The 20,158-nt window shown below is 45.1% G+C and overlaps 1 long non-coding RNA gene across 3 annotated transcripts in view; it reads left to right on the top strand.

Moving 5' to 3' along the window:
- The first annotated feature begins 4,224 nt into the window (after positions 1 to 4,224).
- Positions 4,225 to 20,158, top strand: part of LOC141518161 (uncharacterized) — a 55,119-nt gene continuing 39,185 nt past the window's right edge. The window contains exons 1-2 of one of the 3 annotated variants that reach the window (XR_012477114.1): positions 4,225 to 4,287; positions 7,972 to 8,061. This is a non-coding gene — a long non-coding RNA (uncharacterized LOC141518161). Of the gene's footprint in view, positions 4,288 to 4,625; positions 4,789 to 6,221; positions 6,715 to 7,971; positions 8,062 to 20,158 lie in introns of those variants that run through there. The other 2 variants (XR_012477113.1, XR_012477112.1) reach the window with 2 other exon arrangements.

Here is a 20,158-nt window from a genome sequence, read left to right as displayed (position 1 = left end):
CATTTGCCCTGCAAAAAACAAAACAAAACAAAAAACCCCCAACTAACTGGCTGTTTGACAGCACCATTAATAGCACCAATAATTAAAATGATATTATTTAATGTCTAAAAAATGTGATTCTCAACTCCCTTACCCCATTTTTCACCATCCTGCCACTGTTAATACAGAAGGAAAGTATAGGACTGCTGAGGACTTTCATTTTTCTTTATTTCATTAGTTTTCTATACCAAATAATTCACTAATAGTGACCAAGAGAAAACAAAAATGTCTCCTACTATGCTTTCTAGTTTAATTCTACTTTCTCTTCCCGTCCAGATCCTGTGCAAGGCCTCTCTCCAAGTCACCCAGAAGAGGAAGCTTCTTCACAAGACCATGCCATTACTCTACTCAAAAGTCTGCAAAATAAAGGAGCAACTGCCAGGCCTCCGAGGCCTTGACATTCAACCTCCAACCTCCCTATCCTCTGTCTGGCCTTCTCACACTCTTCCCCTTCCAATAGGCTCTGTTTCAACTAAAATGACCCTTTGCCCAGCCTGTCTTCGTCTGCCTCTTTTCTGACCTCCAAGAATGGGACAGATTGTCACCCTAAGCCACTTCCAAAATTGGATTTGTTGAAAACTCCCTCTCTTCAAGCTCCACCTCCAGAGTCACCCTACTCATCCAGTCTTCCTTGGCTGTGACACTAGTACCATGTACTGCCACTTTATAAAAATGATCCCATTTGGTTCTCATAATAACCCTGAGAGATAAGGGCTATTATTGCCATTACATAGAGGAGGAAAATGAGACAAATCAGGTGAAGTGACCTGGTCTGGGTCACACTGCTATTAAGTGTCTGAGGATGGATTTGAACTTGAATCCTCCTGACTTCTGGTCCAAATGTGAAGCTATTTTGATACCTTAGATGCAAATGATTTTGCTTTCAAATTTCTCATGTCTCTTCTTACCTGGGCCTAACTTCCCCACTCACCCAACAAGGACAGACACAGGGTCATTGAAGAGGAAAGATATAGACAGTACTGCAGACTCCTAGAGAACAAGACCAAGTTTGAGGAGACTCTCCCTCAGATTCCTATCAGCAGAAGAGCCCAGAAGACTCCAGCCCAGGCCCTATGAGGAACCAGCACTGCTAAGCCCCTATTCTGTCATTACAGCTTGGGTGCAGGGCCACAAAAAGAGCTCCTACCCATCCAAAGAGGTTGTCCCACAGGGAAACTGAGATCTTAGGCATGGAATCAAAAGCCTTAGTCATGGTTTCTTTCCCAGACCCTGAACTAGTTGGGTGACAGAAAACAAAAATCACTTCATTGAGCCTCAGTTTCCTCATCTGTAAAATGAGAATGTCTGTCACTACTTCTTTCATTGGGAAGCCTACCCTAGAATGTCATGAAAATTGGGAGACATTGTTAATGATTCTTATTGGTCACACATCTAATACTTTCTGGGGTTTTCCCAAGTTTGCTCTTCTGTAAGAGAAAGGGTGGAAAGGGCCTGATCCAGTAGAGGGTAGGACAAGATCCCTCCTATGTCCTGAGGTAAAAACCCTTAAGCTCACTCCAAAAACTAGAAGGACCTTTAAGGCCCAGAATGGCAACCCAGAAACTAGTGAGTCTGACCTGATCATTTTATAAATTAGGAACACCGGATCCCCTAAGTTGTGAAATGATAATACCTAGCAGAAGCAGGATTTCAGATCCAGGGCTCCTAACTCTACCCCAGCAGTTAGCTCTCCTCGGTGCCTACAATGGCAGAGTGGGGAAGGTTCTTGAGAGATCACCTAATCCACCAGCCATATTTTGTCCATTCAGGGCTTTTGCAGGTTTCTCTCACAGACACAAAGTGTTCATGTATTGATGAAGATCTAAGTATGAATCATTTGTGGCTTTTAGCATGTGAGAACCCTGGTCCCCAGGGAGCCGCAGCCACCGCAAAGACCCACTGTGCATGGGGGGAAGACGCCAAGAAGACTCATAGAATCCAAACAGTATTCGGCTGTTTGTTTTTGTTGTGTTTAAAGAAAAAAAAAAAGTCATCTGACCACACGAGAGGAGCATGAGATGGAAAAGCTGAGATTGGCAGAAAATCTGGAGACCTTGGATGAAGAAGTCCTGCCTTGGTGGATGTTACCACACTGTCCAGACAGTAAAGCTTTGAATTCAGGTTCATCTGACTGATGACAGACCAATGACCTCGAGATGGCTGCTAGCTACATCCCCTCCCAACTTCTGCAAAGCACCCAGGAAAGAGAAAGCCAAGGATAAACCAGATGGGCAATGGTGGATCACCCCTGCCAACATGGACTTCTTGTGCCAGCACATGCTCTCTCTATCTCTCTCTCTCACACACACACACACACACACACACACACACACACCCAGCAGAGAAAAGATACACAGAATTGCCTTGCCTTAGACAAGGAAATGCCCTGCTCTAGGGCTGTCCCATAGCCCAAAGCTCCCATCCAGGCCCTGGCCCAGTATCACCAACCCAAAGTGACCAGCGAATGAATGCCAAAGCTAGGCTCCTCTGAAGGATCTGATTGGCACCTTAACAAATAATAATATAAACAATAACTGAAGCTGGCATTAAAAAGTCCTGAATGGCTTCCCAAGTTTTTCTCCTACTCATTTATCCCTTGAGGCAACCCAGTGAGGCCAGGATAATACAGATATTACTACTACTGTCTTATAGATGAAGAGACCAAGGCACAGGTATCAAGGCACTTGCCCAAGGTCACACAGCTAGCATTCTTTCCATGGTATCACAGCTGCCTCCCATTAGAAAATATTCCTCCCCACCCCGAAGAAGGCTGTCTTCACAAAAGAAGGCCAAGGGAATGTATTTCCCTTCCTTCCTCTGGTTCTCACTGCCCCTTCTAATTCCCCATTTCCCCACTCCCCAGCACTTCTGTTCTCGAGTCCTAGAGTTCAGGGTCCCTGGAACAGAAAAGGTCTGGGCTGGGACTCTGGTTTCAGATATGTTCACAGGGTTTGGGATTAGAAATAGATCTCCTAATTCTCACCTCTTGTGTTACAGATGAGGAAACTGAGGCCTATAGAATAGGAAGTCATATTGCTAGTCAAGAGCAGGCCCAGGTCTAATTCCCAAATTAGTCCACAGAGTACAACACTGTCTCCTCTTGGTCCTCCTTAAACTCTCTAGTCCTCTCTAAACTTAATAAGGCTTTTTCTGATGTCTCCCTTTCCCCTCGACAAAAAAAAAAAAAAAAAAAAAAGCTGCTGTGGGAGGGTCCCTTCTAAGATTGCCTTGGCCTTTGCTTTTTAAATATATGCTTATTTATGTACAGAGGACTTCCCCTATTAGACTAGAAGAACTGTGGAGACCAGGTGGGCCCAGCCACATAGCAGGCCCTTAATAAAAGCCCAGCTGATAGACCACATGGCTGGTCCTTTCCATACTGCAGTTCTGCCCGAAGAAAGTTCGATGGCAGGGTGCTAAGCACCCGGGGGGAGGGGGACACTGACCTGGGGAGCAGGAAGAGGAGGAGGTGCTTCTCAAGTCATCCTGCTAGCAAGGATTTTCCTTGGGAAGGACAAGGAGCCAATTGCTTCCCCCTCCCCTTTCTTTGGGAAGGGCAAGTAGAAGCACCGGACAGCAGGGGGCAAGTTTAGGGGTTCAGCCCCAGAAGCCCGGGGCCGTTATTTGGCCACTGGAGGGTGGTGGAGGAGAAAGGGCCCGAGGAGTTACCACGTAACAAGGCGCGGCCCCTTTAAGAGAATCTTCTGCACGTACACAGCGCTCTCTGGGCACCGTCTGCTTAGGCAAACAAAGCTAGGGCCCCGGAGCCTCGCCAGGGCTGCCCTGGGCCTGGGCCTGGGCCGGGCCGGGGCCGGCCGGGCGACGGCTCGGTGCCCACCCTCACCGGCCCGGGCGCCGCTTCCCAATTCAAAAGCCAGGGTGGGGCAGGGGGTGCCTCCCCATTGGAGCCCCCTGAAACCACTGGCCAGATGGGAGGCTTCTCCCTCCAGTGGGGCTGGGGAGGGGAGGGGAGCCGCGTCCCCCAGCACGTGTCAGAAACTTGCATGACCTTGGCCGAGTCCCTTCCCCCTCTCTCTGAGCCTCAGTTTCCCCGGTCTCGAAAAGAGAGGGATTGGGCTGGTGGATTGGGGTCCTCCCAGCTCCAGAGGCCCTGACCAGGTTCCACAGAGGCATTTGCTGGGGGGGGGGCGTGGGGGGATGGGGAAAGGGGTGGGGAGCAGGTCAGGCAGCACCACGTACGGTAAGCACTTCCTACGTGCTAGGCCTGTACTCGGAGTACAAAGAAAGGTAGAGAGAACATTTCTTTTCCAGACCCTTGGGAGTGGGGGAAGGAATTACAAGTGTGTGCGAGTGGCTGTTTTTGAAAGTCCCCGAGCTGGAAAGTCAGGGGGGGTTGGGCTTCCACATGACTCTTCCTGCCTTAAAAACAAAACTAAGAAGTTTGGGGGGGGGGCGGTGTACCAGGCAACCCGAGCCCAGACCTCGCCCGCCCACCACCAGCAGAAGCTAGGAAGGGTGGGGTGGGGTGACATCCGGACAGACGGACGGACAGACATTGTTGCTGCGGGTGGGGTGGGGGGTGTCGTGTGGGGCGGGGAGGGGGGAGTCAGAAAGGGGGGGGCCCCCGGACAATCCAAGCGGCCAGGGCTGCCTCTTGGCTTATCGAGCCCAGGCTGTACGCGTGGCAGTGTTTATGTGCGAGATCAAAACAGAGCCGAGCCCAGCCCAGCCCAGGCCAGGGGGAAAATGGCGACGGGATCTGGGGTTGGGGCCAGGTCCCCGAGAGGGGTAGGAAGAGGCTGGGGAGGGGGAGGGGGCAGAGAAGGCCTCAGTTTCTCCCACCCTCGGTCCCAGCCCGGCAGGTCTGCCCTCGGGGGGTCCGAGCACCTGGAGGAGTGTGGGGATGCGGAGAGAGGGGAGCCGGGTCTACACCGGCTGGGTTGGAGCGGGGTCGCCAGATTTTTACCTGTTATTCTGAGATTTCCTGGCCAAGGCGGCCGTCTTTGTTTTTTTCCTGGAATACTCGCTGTCGAAGGGCAGCACGGACGCGTAGCCGTGTTCGGCTTCTGGGGACAAAGTCACACGCGTTAGGGGGCCGGGGTGGAGCGGGGGGGCGCAGGGGCGCGGTTCCCTCGGCCCCCATTCTTCCTACCCCCCAGATCCTTCCCTGGCGCCCCGGGGCTCCGGGCCACCCACATCATCTTGCCTCCTCCCAGGACTAGAGCTTTCTTCCCCGGCCACGGGGCCTCCTGCAGATGGCGGGGGGCTTGTCTTTCGCGGGGCAGGGGTAAAGCCCAAGGGCTGAGCTGGGAAGGGGGCGGCCCGGGCCTCGGTGGGAGAGGGGGGCAGGCAGGGGGGCAGGGGGGCTCGCTACATTGTAGCAGCCAGACGCCGTAATCGACCAGGGAAGTCACTGCCACGGCCACGGCCCCCGAGCGCCCCTCCCTCCTCCCAGCCTCTCCTCCTCGGGCCGCTCCGGAGACCAGAGAAAAGACGCGGGGGGACAGACACACCGGGACGGGCCCCGGGGCCCCGGGCGGGGAGCCTGCTTTTTCCAGAGAGGGGGCCCCTCTCGGGCCGAGGCACTTCCACATTCTAGAAGCTCCGGTTTTCCTTTCGGTTGCTTTTTGGGTTTGGTTGGTTGGTTGGTTTTGCAACAAAGTATCTTTCCCCGCCTCCTCCGGACCCCTTAACCTCTGGTACGATCCGTGCGCCTCGGAGCCAGCGGGGGGCCCGAGGGGAACCGGGGCTCCAGGCGGGGGTGGGGGGGTGGGGGGGGAGAAAGGGCGTCCCCCCCCCCGGAGGGGGGGAGAGCAGCGTACAACAAAGAGAGAGGGGAGCGGAAAGGAAAGGAGGGGGGCTCTGGAAAAAGAGTCAACTCTGGGAATACCTCGGTCTCGTCTCTCCAAGTACTCGGCTGCTTCCAGGAGGAGTAACAGAGAGTTCCACTCCATACTTTTGGTGCTCTGTCACTCACACCAGTCCCCCCCCACCCACCCACCCCCCCCGGAGAAACCAGACGGCAAACACCCAGCCCCCCCACCCTGGCTCTGGCTCCTCTCCCTGCCTAGAGAGCAGACCCCCGAGCGCCCAACTGCACCGAGTTCACACACTCCAGCCTACTTCCAAGTCGCCTATACACCACCCTCTCGCTCCGGCCCTCAAATTGACACATAAGACCGAAACCAATAGAAATTCGCCGTTTGGGTTTGGGGGCGGGAACTGAGGGTGAGTGCGACCAATGGAAGCGGGCCGAACCCCCTAAGCTTGGGGAAGAGAATGTTGACAGATCTGATCTCTCTTCCTATAGGCCGGCCGCGATAGTAACAATTTAGAAGCCGAAGCTTAGCAACAGCACGTGGTGGCCCAGCCCCCGCGCTCTCTGAGTGGCCTTCGGAGTGCATGTTAAGTAGGCGCTGGGCGATGATTGGCCGGGAGGGGGCTATGTAAAGTAGCGGAGAACGGACCAATGGCCGGGCAGGGGGGAGGCCGGCCAATGAGCTGGGCGGAGCGGACAGCGTTGCCGAGAGGAAAGGAAGCCTGGGCTGGTCAAGTGGCCTGGCCCAAACCGGCCTGTTGGGAGCCCAGGGCCAGGCGGGGGCTGGCCCTGCGGACTCCGTTAGCCGCAAGTCCCCTTCTGCCTTCTCGTCCCCGGCCCTCCGCGGGGATGCCCGCCTGGAAGGACGGTCCCCGAGGCCGGCCGGGATGCTACAGGTGCCAGCCCTGGCTCTGGGGGAGGGGAGGCCCTTTGGTGGCCCGCCAGGGGACGGGGCTGGACCAGCAGCCGCTTGTCTTCCAGTTCTCCCCGTGGGCCCTCGGCCGGACCCAGCTAACGCTGTCACCGAATCCTAGGTGTGGGGCCGGGAGGAGCCTGGGGGCTCACTCAGGACCCCCGCCCCCCGTTCTCCATTCACTTGGCAGCTTGAGGACAGAAAGATTCAGTCGAGGTCATTGAAGACGGAGATAGCAGAGCCCAGCTTGGAAGCCCTGGCCCTGGCCCTGAGATCCAGCCAGTGCCTGTGTTCTCCTCCATTCAATCAGGGCAATGAACCACATGGGACCTGAGAGTCCCTCTCAGGGGTGCCATTCTCTCTTCTAAGATCATTAAAGATCCCCCTCTTACATTCTGTGTTCTAAGGATCCCTCTCCCAGTTCTAGAGTTCTCTATTCCAAGGCCCTTTTCAACTCTGTCATTCTCTCTTCTGGATTCTGAGGTCACTTAAAGATCCATCATTCTGTCTTCTAAGGGCCTTTAGCATGTTCACATTCCTACATTCCATAGTTTACTTTGAGTTAGTTCTTTTTGGAATGTTGCCAACCATGGGTGGCTCTTCCTGTTGCTTGTGTGTTCCAAAGGCTGGGTTTAGTAGCACATGGGGGTCAACAAGTCAGCAAGTATTCATTAAGCATCCCCCTATGTACCAGACACTAAGCAAGACTCTGGGGATACAAAAAAAAAGACAAAGCTCAAACTTGCCCTCAAGGACCTAACAATCTCATGGGAGGGACAGCATCCAAAAAATCATGTCCAAATAACAAATACGGGGGGCGGCTAGGTGGCGCGGTGGACAAAGGACTGGCCCTGGAGTCAGGAGGATCTGAATTCAAATGCAGCCTCAGACAGTTCATCATTACCTAGCTGTGTGGCTTTGGGAAAGTCACTTAACCCCACTGCCTTGCAAAAACCTAAAAATAAAAAATAACATGTATTAGATAATGTGAAGACCATTTTACAGGGAAGGAACTATCATTGAGGGAACTAGAGAAATGTGTGGCTTGGGATGAGCAGTGACATGAGCCAGTAACTTATCCTCTCTGAGCCTTAGTTTTTTCAGCTTTAAAGGGGGATAATGATTCATTATTTACCTTACACAGTTAGATTGAGGGAAGCACTTTATAATCCACAGAGCAAAATAGTGAGTTGTTGCAATTATTAATCTCTATTAAGATCTTCCTCTGGCTTCATTTCAGCATTAGAACTGACCCTGAGTTCTTCAAAACTATGCTCCTGGAAGAAAAGCTCTCCCCAGCTTGGAAAGACTTCCTGTGAGCCTGGCCCAGGTAAGTACAGAGAGGCCTAGTCATTAAAGGGTTACAGATTCAGGGGAAGAATATTTTGGCAACTCCTGAAGACTGTCTACAAAGACATAAAGGGGTTTTGATCCATGTTGCTGGATGGGGCATCCTTAATAAATGTTGGAATTACTGAATTATGTTCTCACTAATAGAAGCAGTCTGATCTTGCAGAAAGAACAACGGACATGATATTTGAAAAACAAACAACCAGGGTTCAAATCACAACTGCACTGCTCATCTTGGGCAAGTTATATCTCTTAGCCTGCATCCCCTTATCCTTGAAATAGGGAAATTAATATACACTGTGCACCTGAGAAGCATCTTCACATAATTAATTGATAGAGGGCTGAACTCAACAGTAGGAATTCACATCTTGCCTTTGACATATATTGGTTCTGTAACCCAGGGCAAGTCATTTAACCTTTGTTTTCTAAGGCTAGAAATTGCAGAGAAAAAGGTCAACCTGCGGAGGTATGAGAAGTCCCCTCACCTGGTAGGTCCTATCCTGATAAAAATCACTGATGTAATCTCTCTCCCTAATGCTTCACTACTCACCTCAGGTGGTGAAGATGATAATACATTGTAATGCCTATAACCTCACTCCCTCCATTTGCAGATTGCAGATCCTTTGTACCTTCTCATCATTTGATATTCTTGTTCATGTTTTTCAGAGTCCTCCAGAGTCAACCTACTTATCGTGTGAGATTTTTCTCTGTTCCTTTTAAAATTTGGGTATATCAGAGCCTCATTCTGGCTTTGTGTCTCTTCTTACTTGTGCCTGATATATGACTGGTCTTCCTCCTTTTTTCCCAGTCATTTTGATAGGGCCTCTCATTCTTCTTGGGTGCATGCCATCATTGGTAGCATTCACTGCCTCCTTTTCACTTTCCTGTGTCGATCCTTGGAATCAGGTGCAGTTGTGATCCTTCAACATTGTGCAACCACAGAACATCTCAGGGAAAATACTGATGTTAAAAAAGTTGACATTTGCTTGGAATTCTTGTTCCAACTCTGCACTCCCAAATGTACTCCAGCCTACTCTGTTCCCCCCAATTTACTTCTAAGCAGACAGAGATATGTAGTTTATTGAGATACTCATTCAGGGGACTCTTAACCCACATAAAACATTCTTGTTACTCTGGATGACAATTATTCTCCATCCACTTGATCTTTTCCAACTGGATTGGGTCAATCTCTTTTAAATGACTATGGATATCATTGAAGTACCTCTCCATTATTCTGGACCTTGATGTAATCAATACCATGTCCTTCACAAACCACAGTATCTGGAGGGTCTCATAACCTACAGGGAATGCCTCCTCCATTTAGATTCCATGTAGGACAGCCATTCTCCATTAACTTAGGAGAATATTATCTACTTCACCTGATGAGAGAATAGTAATAACAACAGTGGACATTTTATATTGTTAGCTTAATGACTTATAAGGTCATCCATGTAAGTTGAGAGGGAAAATATTTTAAAGATGGGAAACAGATTCACAGGGTTTGGATAAACTGAGCAAGGTCACATAGCCGGGAAATGGGAACTGAATCAAATGAGATAATATTTGTAAAGTACATTGAAAATTTAAAATTTTATATATATATATATATATATATGCCAGCTATCATTGATTATACAAAGCTCTTTGTCAGCCTTTGGGTGCTTTCCTGATTTAATATCATGATTATGATTTTTATTAGCAGAGAAGGGAATGTTCATGTTATTATGATAGCTTTCCATGACAAACTATAACTTCATAATCATACAATAATTCAGCAGTTTAGGGAATTCAAAATCCTACCAGCTCTGTTTTTTTTTAACATTTGGTTACATAGAGCAAAATATAGTCTTAAAGTTCTCCATGTGCATTTTCAGTAGATGAAACCACAGAGTTAACTTTGTTCAACAATATTCTGCTTATCAGCATCAAGGGAAACCTACAACAGAGTGATTTTTACTTTGCCAGAGATGTTTGTCTATAGCCATAATTAGGAATTACAGCATCTGGGGTAAATTCAGTTGGGGAGGATCATTCTTTCTCATGTATAAAACTAAAGTAATTGAGAAAAAGGGGTCATGGGATTTTTGAAGGAGTTAGGGTTCTTAAGGAAAAGGAGACCATAAGCTAGGTACTAATCCTTGGGGAAGAAAGAAGAGTGATTCGGAGCCCCAAGAATCTAGATGGGACAGAATAAACTTTAGATAAGGAAATGTAGTTGCTGACTGATGGTGTTGGCAGAAGGATGGTCTGACAGTGGAACTGGATAGTAAAATTTTTGCCTTATACTACTGAGTGGCAGAAGGTGTGAAAGGAGCCATGATTGGAGGAAGTGCCAAGAGATAATATACTTTCCAGAGAAGAAAAGATTGAAGGAAAATGAGAAGGAACGTAGGATGAAAAAGAGTATGTTAACATAAGGAAAAAAGGGTCTAGGGAGTATAGGGGAAAGGGTGGGAAGAGGATAGGAACTGGACTATGGCTGAGTTTACATAGATACAGACATCATATACTACCTTCATTGCCATTTCTCTTCCTAATCCTAGCATCCCTCATGCCACCCATTTCAGTCTAGAGAACATATCAGAAGCATCTATCTTGTGGTTTTAAAATAACTCTGGGAGAGGGGTTCATGCAGAAGAATTTTTCCTAACAATCCACACAGGTAAAACTAAGTCTCTAGTCAGGACCATATCATATACTTCCATATCAGCCCAGATCCGGTTTTTTTTTTTTTTTTTTTGCAAGGCAATGGGTTTAAGTGGCTTGCCCAAGACCACACAGCTAGGTAATTATTAAGTGTCTGAGGCTGGATTTGAACTCAGGTACTCCTGACTCCAGGGCCGGTGCTCTATCTACTGCATCACCTAGCCTCCCCAGCCCAGATCTTTAAGAAGGAGAGTGAGCCAGACCCAGTCTTGTCTAGGAAAAAGAGAATAGACTAAATTCCATTTGGGAAACTAAACATTATTCCCAGTGGCCCCCATCTTTGCCCTGATGTAAAAACTTGTCTTTTTATCATCAATATCCTCCTGAGGATCCTATGTGGCCCCAAATCATGGATTGCCCTAATTTCAAAGAAAGAAGATTATAGACAGGGCAATGGAAAGATACAAGGTGAGCAAGTATGCTGTGTAACATGTTTCCAGCTTAGCCACCCAGTGGTCCTGACAGCCACTGACTCCCTAGAGAGTTGCCCTGCTGTTTGCTTATGCTCTTCTGGGATGGAACACAGAGGAATTTGGTGCTCTGGATGGTTCTCAGAGTCAATATCCTCCTCTCCTTCAGCTCCTCCTTGTCAAGGGGATGTATAAATTTTTGGAGCTCCTCCCCTGTCTTTGAAGAGACTGTATTTCAGTGAATACTAGTCAAGTGACTTTAATGGAATTGGTTCCCCCCAAAGCAGCATATTCACATTCTGTAAGGCATGGGAATTTTATTTTATATAGAATCAATGAATAAATAAAAGTATTTAAAAATAAAGAGACTGGATAAGCAGCTACATCTACTGAGTAGCTAGAAGCTCACTATTGTCTTAGGTCCCAGAAGCACCTAGGATTAATCTGCTCCCAGGAGTTCTGGATCATACATCATTTGAGTCTTTCCTTAAACGAGCAAAGGAGTATCACAACGTAGTTCCCCTAGACATCATGATGCGGAAACTCTGGAGTTAAGATCTTGCTTCAGCCTAGTCTGAAGAAATCAGGCTCTAACTGCAGCTCAGGAAGATAGTCTTCCCTGGGCACTGATGTAGCTGCAAAGAACCTCTGTCCTAGCAACTGTGGAAAAATATGGAAGTAACTTCTGTGATGGACTTATGATAAAGAATGTGATCCACCAGAGACAGAGCTGATGGTATGAACACAGACTGAAACACAAATACCCACATGCACATCCAAAAAAAACCTCTGTCTTCATCTTTCAGAGCTGAACCATCCAGAGTAGGGTGAATGGAACAGGTAGCAGCCCCCAGGAAGGGAATGCCCCCCCCCCCCCCCCCCCCCCCCCCCCCCGCCATCAAATGTCCTTATGATCTTTTCATTCTGACCTTAATGATCTCTACTTGGCTGCCCCTTTCACCTGATATTCTTAGCCTCCAGCCTCTCCCTGTTCCATTACATCCTCTATTCAGCTGCCAATGAACAATATTGGCCCCCTGTTTAAACTGCTGTTTGACATTTAATGCTCTTCACCAATCTGGCCCCTTTTTGCCTTCCCAGGCTCTTGACACTTTGATCTCCCTCCATAAACTCTCAGAGTCAGTCTATTTTCAATTCTTTCTTAGCTTCCCTGGCTCTCTTCAAATCTCAGCTCAAATCCTACCTTCTAGAAGAGACCTTCCTTGTCCCCCAACTACCCTGGCAGCTGCTAATATCTTCCCCTCTCACACTGCATTCTTTCTACTATGTAGATATCTTGTATGTATGTTGTTATTTGCATGTTGGAATGCAAATTCCTTGAGGACAAGAATTGTTTTTCAGTTTTTTTGTATTTACTTTGCTAGTAATTAGCACAGTACCTGGAATAATAAATGTTTAACAAATGTTTCTCAATTCACTGACTTCCCTAGTTAAGAATCATCCTTTTTTCTTGAGTAAAAGACAAAACTCTTCAGCTTTGTTATTTAAGGCCCTGACAATATAGCTCCCACTTGTGTCTTTCCAAGGTGATTTACCCTTCCCTCACTCTGTTCCAGTTAAATTGGCCTGCTCTACACTTCTATTTCTATTTCCTGTCTCTGAACATTTGCACAGGTGGTCCCTCCCATGTTTGGAATGTAATCCCCTTTCACTTCTGTTTTGTAGGAAGTCTAATCTCTTTAAGAACCATGTTTCATAAAGCATCAGTCATCAAAACTGTCTGGTACTGGCTAAGAAATAGAGTGGTGGATCAGTGGAATAGACTAGGTACAACAGCAGGAAATGATTATAGTAATCTGCTGTTTGATAAACTCAAAGAGTCCGGCTATTGGGATAAAAACTCTCTCAGGGAAAAAAACTACTGGGAAAATTGGAAGTTAGTATGGAAGAAACTTAGATTAGACCAACACCTCATACCCTATAGCAAGATAAGATCCAAATGGATACAGGATCTAGACATAAAAAACAATATTATAAGCAAACTAGAAGATCAAGAAATAGTTTACCTGTCAGATCTATAGAAAGGGAAACAATTTATGACCAAGGAAGAGATGGAGAACATCATTAAAAACAAACTAGGTAATTTCAATTACATTAAATTAAAAAGCTTTTGCACAGACAAAACCACTGTAACTAAGATCAAAAGAAATGTAGTAAATTGAGAAACAATTTGTACAACTAGTATTTCTGACAAAGGCCTCATTTCTAAAATATATGGAGAATTGGGTCAAATTTTTTTTAAAAAAGACAAATGTCAAAGGATATGCAAAGACAATTTGCAGATGAGGATATCAAAGAGATCCATAGTTATATGAAAATTTGCTCTAAATCACTAATTATTAGAGAAATGCAAAATAAAACATCCCTGAGGTATCACCTCATACCTCTCAGACTGGCCAATATGACCAGAAAGGACAATGATCAATGTTGGAAGGGATGTGGGAAATCTGGGACACTAATACATTGTTGGTAGAGCTGTGAACTCATCCAACCTTTCTGGGGAGCAATTTGGAATTATGCCCAAAGGGCATTAAAAATGTGCATACCCTTTGATCCAGCAATACCACTACTGTGCCTATACCCTGAAGAGAAAAGGGTAAAAACATCACTTTTACAAAAATGTTCATAGCAGCTCTCTTTGTGGTGACAAAGAAATGGAAACTGAGGGAATGCCCATCAATTGGGGAATGGCTTAACAAACTGTGGTATATGTATGTGATGGAACTCTATTGTTCTATTAGAAACCAGGAGGGATGGGAATTCAGGGAAGCCTGGAGGGTTTTGCATGAACTGATGCTGAGTGAGATGAACAGAACCAGAAGAACATTGTACACCCTAACAGCAACATGGGAGCAATGATCAACCTTAATGGACTTGCTCATTTCAACAGGCCAACAATCAGGCTCAATTTTAGGATATCTGCAATGGAGAATGCCATATGTATCCTGAGAAAGAATTGTGGAGTTTGAACAAAGACCAAAGACTTTCTATGTACCTTTAATTTAATTTTTTTTTTAAATTATCTTATTGTGTAATTTTGCTGTCTCTCATACTGTATGTTTCTTCCTTAAGGATATGATTTCTCTCTCATCACATCCAATCAGATCAGTGCATACTATGGGAATGATGTAAAGACTAACAAACTGCCTTCTGTGGGGGGTTGGGGGAGGGAAGCATGATTGGGGCAAAAATTGTAAAACTGAAAATAAATAAAACCTTTCTAAAATTTAAAAAAAAGAAGCATGTTTCAGCCCTCCCAGTCCCATTGGAGGCCTTTCCAGATTCTTATCCTTTCTTGTTAGTGCCTGCTCCCTCTTGAAATTGCCATATATAATTTTGATGTGTCCTCCACTGGAATATAAGCTCCTCAAGGGCAGGAACTGTTTCCAGTTTGTCTTGGTACATAGTAAGTGCTTAAGACATTTGTTGAATCAAATATTTAACAATACTTCACATTCAATAAAAGACAGTCATGAAAATGATGATGGAAAAAAGAAATGGACAGGTTACCAGGGGTAACAGATACTATGAGAACAAGTCTCCAGTACGTTGGATCAATCAATTCTTACCAGAGGATAAATTTGAGGACATGGTCAAAATGAGTTGTAATCAGCATCCTTAGAGAGGATAAATACATTGATGAGGTCTCCAATATTATAGACAGTGGCAATCCCCAGGAGAGGTACTGCTGGTAGCCAGCTCAACAGGAACTTCCTATCTTCCCCAATTATCCCAGGGCCCAGGTACCTATAGTTGAGGTCATTTGTGTGTCTTCCTATTTTTTACCCACTATAGCAGGAATTGTCTGTGGGCCTAATGAAGTGCTAGTAAGCCCAAACATAGGGATTTTCTCATCTTCTAGTCCTGAAGCACCAGGAATCCCACCTTCCAGTGCTTTTATTAAAACCTAGAATAGACCACAGCAAAAAAGGAGTCTACAGTTTGCTAAGAGAACTCTGGAGAAGAGGGTGGCATCAACTGAAAATGACATAGTCTGGAGAATTTTCCAAATACCCCATCTCACCCCCACAAGGTGGTAGAACCATAGGCTCAGGTTGTCCTCAACTTGCCAGGGTCAGGTACTATGGGGGATGTGATGATATAAGCCAATATGATTAAATTGGACTTGCAGAGACTTGGTGGCAGCCTGATATGGAGGGGTGAGAATCAACCTAGGAATGGTAGCATTTACTATGACCTTGGGTAAGTCACTTCTCTCAGAGCCTCATGCGCTTTCTTTATAAAATGAAGTTAGTAATCCCCATTAAACCTATCTCACACACTTCTTGATAGGAGAAAACCCAAAATCTTTTATCTCATAATACAACCAGCTGCCAGATACTGTCAGTTTTTAGGTCTACTGTCAGTTTTGATTCCCCCTTTCTCCTTTTACTCTGCCATCACCTTGCAGCATTCCATTGCTATAGTCCCCTCTCTGACAGCCCTGTTTCTTTTCTCTGATTCATTTTTCATATAATTGTCAAAATCATCTCCCAAATGTACAGATCTGACTGTCCCTCTCCCCAAACCTACAGAGTCCCCATCTAGCCAGTTTTCACAAACTATACTTTTCATCTACATTGAAGTGTTCATTGTTCTCAAATTTCATCTTGATTTTTTCCCTCTTCTGCATATTTGCATAGGCTTTCCTTGCCCATTATTGGAACAAGCCCCCTCCACATCTTTCCGTTTCTTCAAGGCCCAGGGTTGCTTGTGTCCTTAGAGTCTTCATAGCACTTTGTTTGGCCCTCTCCTTTGGTGCTTGTTACTACCTTGTGTCTTTGGAGAAGTCTACTTTGTCCTATTCTGTATCATCTGTTTATACATCCTCTTAGAGGATAGAGAGTGTGCACTTCCTTCTTGGAAAAAACCTGGAGATTCTGAGAAACTGAAGAGGTAAGGCCTTTTGAGCATGATTTATCATTTCTAGGGGGTCACAGAGTCAAGAGTTAGAATGTGTCCTGGCATCAGCCACCAGGGGAGTAACGTGAAAATAGCCTACAAAAACAGATTTGACCCAGAATATAATGGTCTAGACCAGGGTTGTTGTTCTTTTTTTAAGTTATGTAGTCCAATAGCTTCATTTGATTTATTTTATTTTTTATTTTTATTATATAAATATTTTATTTGTTTTCCCAATTACATTCAATGGTAGTTTCTACTAATCATTTTTTTGGCAAGGATTTGAGTTTTACATTTTTTTCTCCTTCCACCCTCTCCTCTACAGCAGGCAATCTGATGTAGCCTCTACATTTACAACCTTGATCAACAAAGATAGAAATTGAATGTACTATGAGAGATGAATCAGATCCAAAAGGAAGAAAGAAAACATAAGAGAACAGAATGACATGCTACATAGGACAACTTTTAAAAATTGGAAATAATAAGCTTTGGTCTTCATTTAAACTCCACAGTTCCTTCTCTGGATATGGATAGCTTTCTCCCTCACAATTCCTCTAAGAACATCCCTGATCTTTGCACCGATAGAGTAAGCATGTCCATCATAATTGATCATCACCCTTATGTTGCTGTTAGGGTATATAGTATTCTTCTAGTTCTGCTTATTTCATTCAGCATCAATTCATGCAAGTCTTTCCAGGTTTTTCTGAAATCCTGTTCCTAATGATTTCTTATAGAACAATAGTGTTCCATCACATACATATATCACAGTTTGTCCAGCCATTCCCTAAGTGATGGGCATTCCCTCAATTTCCAGTTCTTTGCCTCTACAAAAAAAGAGCTACTATGAATATTTTGTGCACATAGGGTTTTTTACCCTTTTTTATGATCTCTGTGATACAGACCTAGTACAGGTATTGCTGGATCAAAGGGTATGCACATTTTTATTGCCCTTTGGGCATAATTCTAAATTGCTCTCCAGAAAGGTTGGATCAGTTCACAGCTCTACCAACAATGCATTAGTGCCCCAGATTTCCCACATTCTCTCCAACATTAATCATTTTCCTTTTTGGTCATATTGGCCAATCTAAGAGGTATGAAGTGGTACCTCAGAGTTGTTTAAATTTGCATTTCTATTACCAACAATGATTTAGAGAAGTTTTTGACTAGAGATATTGATTTCCTTGTCTGAGAATTTAAGTCAGATATTCTTAACCATTTATGGACCTCTTTGCCAGTTTCTATGGAGCCCATCTCAGAATAATGTTTTTAAATTCAAGGAACAAAATATATAATATTACAAAGAAAACTAATTACATTGAAATGAAATTATCACATTTTTTTTTAAAAAAGTTAGATTCCCAAGTCAGGTACCCCTGGTACAGCCATAAGAGCAGGAATAACATGAGTCTTGCAGAAAGGGGTAGAACACAGGCTCCTTGATCTAGACTTGGATAGGACATCATCTAATCCTCTCATTTTACAGATCAGGAAAAGGAGATCCAGGAGGTTAGATGACTTCCCTAAAGTCACAGAGACAGTAAGGGTCCAAGCCAGAAATAGAGACCAGGTTCTCTGACACTATGTAAAGTATTCTTTCTGTTGAGACATGAGATGTTTGGGAGAGAGATTCCTCAGAGTTTGCTAAATGGATATTGGCAAGAGAGAGTGAAGAATTTAAGTTGTCTCTAAAGGTCACAAACCTGGGTTAAATGGAGAATTAGGAGGAACGTTATTTTTAGGGAAAAGATAATGAGTTTCATTTTGGACAAGGTGAGTTTGAAATTATTATGAAACATCCAAGTGGTATTGTCTAATAGGTTATGCTGAACCTGAACTCAGGAGAGAGAAAAGGCCTGAATATGCTAATTAGAGAATCATCTGCATAGAGATGATAGTTGAATGATGAGATCACAGAGAGAGGGAGAGACAAGCATACAGAGAGAGAAAGGGAGAGTGAGTCAAAGGAGAGATTGAGAAGAAGATGGCTCAGGAAAGAGACCTGGGGTAGGCCAATAGAGATTGGCTCAGGGATGATAGTCCAGACTAAGAAGGAGTATCCAAACTGTGAGGAGAGTCAGGAATAAGAGGGGAGGGGAGGGCCTGTGATGGTAATGAAAATCAGTTTGTCAGAGATTAAGAAGTGAGATGTCAGGAAGTAGGAGACCCTACAATGTCTACAGCATTTGGTGGAGTGGACTTGGTGGCCATGAAAGGGAGGAGAGATAGAGAATGGTAAGTTTTTAAAACTAGTTTTTTGTTTGTTTGTTTTTTTAGTTTTTTGCAAGGCAATGGGGCTAAGTGGCTTGCCCAAGGCCAACAGCTCGGTAATTATTAAGTGTCTAAGGCCAGATTTGAACTCAGGTACTCCTGAATCCAGGGCCAGTGCTCTATCCACTGTGCCACCTAGCTGCCCCTAAAACTAGTTTTTAAAGAATGACAAGATTTGAATATACTTATGGGTCAGAGGGAATGAACAAATGGAGGGAGAGAATTGCAGACCGGGGTGGGGGTAAGAAAGGGATGATTAAAGGGTCTAAAAGGAAGGAAGGAAAAGAGTCATCTCTTTCTCTGAAAAGGGAATGGAGGAATAATGTCGAGAGGGACTCATGTTAAAAGTGAACTACAAAAGAAAGAGGAGAAAGGTCTTTTGAATAGCTTCTCTCTTCTCAGTAAAATATGAGACAAGGTCTTCTGCTTAGAGGAAAGGAAGAGGTAAGTATAGGTGATTTGAAGGTAAATAAGATAATTGGGAACACTATGGGGAGTTCAACAGAGGCAATCAAGGGAGAATAAAGGCTAGCCATGCAAACAGTGAGGATCCAGTTGATATTAGAGAGGGTATTTGTGCCAGCTTTAGTTAGTGAGCTTTTATGACTTCTAAGCATCAGGTATATCAGAAGGAGCAGAGAAGGTGGTGAGAGGCTAGAGTGAGAGGGCGTGGGTGAATGTGTTGGGGTTGAAATGGGTGGAGAACAGGTCAAGAATGAGTTAACTTTAATGCCAGGATTTCAAAGAAAGGAAAGTGAGGCTGGAATTAGGGCAAGAGAAAACAAGGAGTTTGGAATTCCTAAAGGTTGCAGTGAGATTGTGTAATTTGTTTAAGAAGGGTGAGAAAAATGCAGAGAAATAGTAGGATAAAAGGTTTTGATCTCATAGCAGAATTGGAGAATTTGAATGGTGGAGGTACAACAGTTATGGGTTACAATGAGATGAAAAGGATGAAAGTGAAGGCCATAGGAATTAGGGAGGGTGATGACCTGGGAAGTTGGGACGATTGAGGGACAGGGCTATGTATGAGCTCCTTGAGAAAGCCAGCTACCAGCCTCTAGCTCGAGAAGTCTATCTGTATCCAATGAACCCAGGAGGAGGAGAGGTTGCTGAGTTATGGCAGCTGAAGGAGGAAGGTCCTGGACATGGCATCAAAGAGGAAGAAATCTAACAACAGCCTCTTCTTCCTGGTCTGGTGGGAGATTATGGGGTAGAGGAAATAGGGAAGCCTGGGAGAAGGTGCATCAAGGGAAGAGGTGACCCAAGGATGGGGAGAGGGAAGCCACGTATCCAAGATTGCAAGGAAGAGGATTGGGATGGGGAAGAGCTATATAACAATATATAATATATATTATGGAGAACTGAAGTAGAACTGATTTACAGAGCTGGAAGAGGTCTTAAGTAGAATATAGCATGTTGGAGATCTTAGAACCTAGAATGTCAGAACTGACAGGATCCTTAGACCACAAAATGTCAGAGCTGGGAGGGACCTTAAAACACAGAATTGCAGAGCTGGGAGGAACCTTAGAGCATTAGAATGTCAGAGCTGGGAGGGACCGTAGAATATAGAACATCAGAGCTGTCAGGAATCATGAAGCATAAATTATCAGAATTATTAGGGGCCTTAAAACATGGAACTACAGAACAGGGACCATAGAACATAGAATATAGAACATTAGGGTCATGTAACATAGAACATAAAATGTCAGAGATGTCATGGGCCTAAGAATGTAAGAACTAGACGAAAATTTAAATGAACCTTGAAGATTA

Source organism: Macrotis lagotis, chromosome 3 (assembly GCF_037893015.1).
Source record: "Macrotis lagotis isolate mMagLag1 chromosome 3, bilby.v1.9.chrom.fasta, whole genome shotgun sequence".
Classification (NCBI taxonomy): Eukaryota; Metazoa; Chordata; class Mammalia; order Peramelemorphia; family Peramelidae; genus Macrotis; species Macrotis lagotis.
This window is presented reverse-complemented; position numbering and strand designations above follow the sequence as displayed.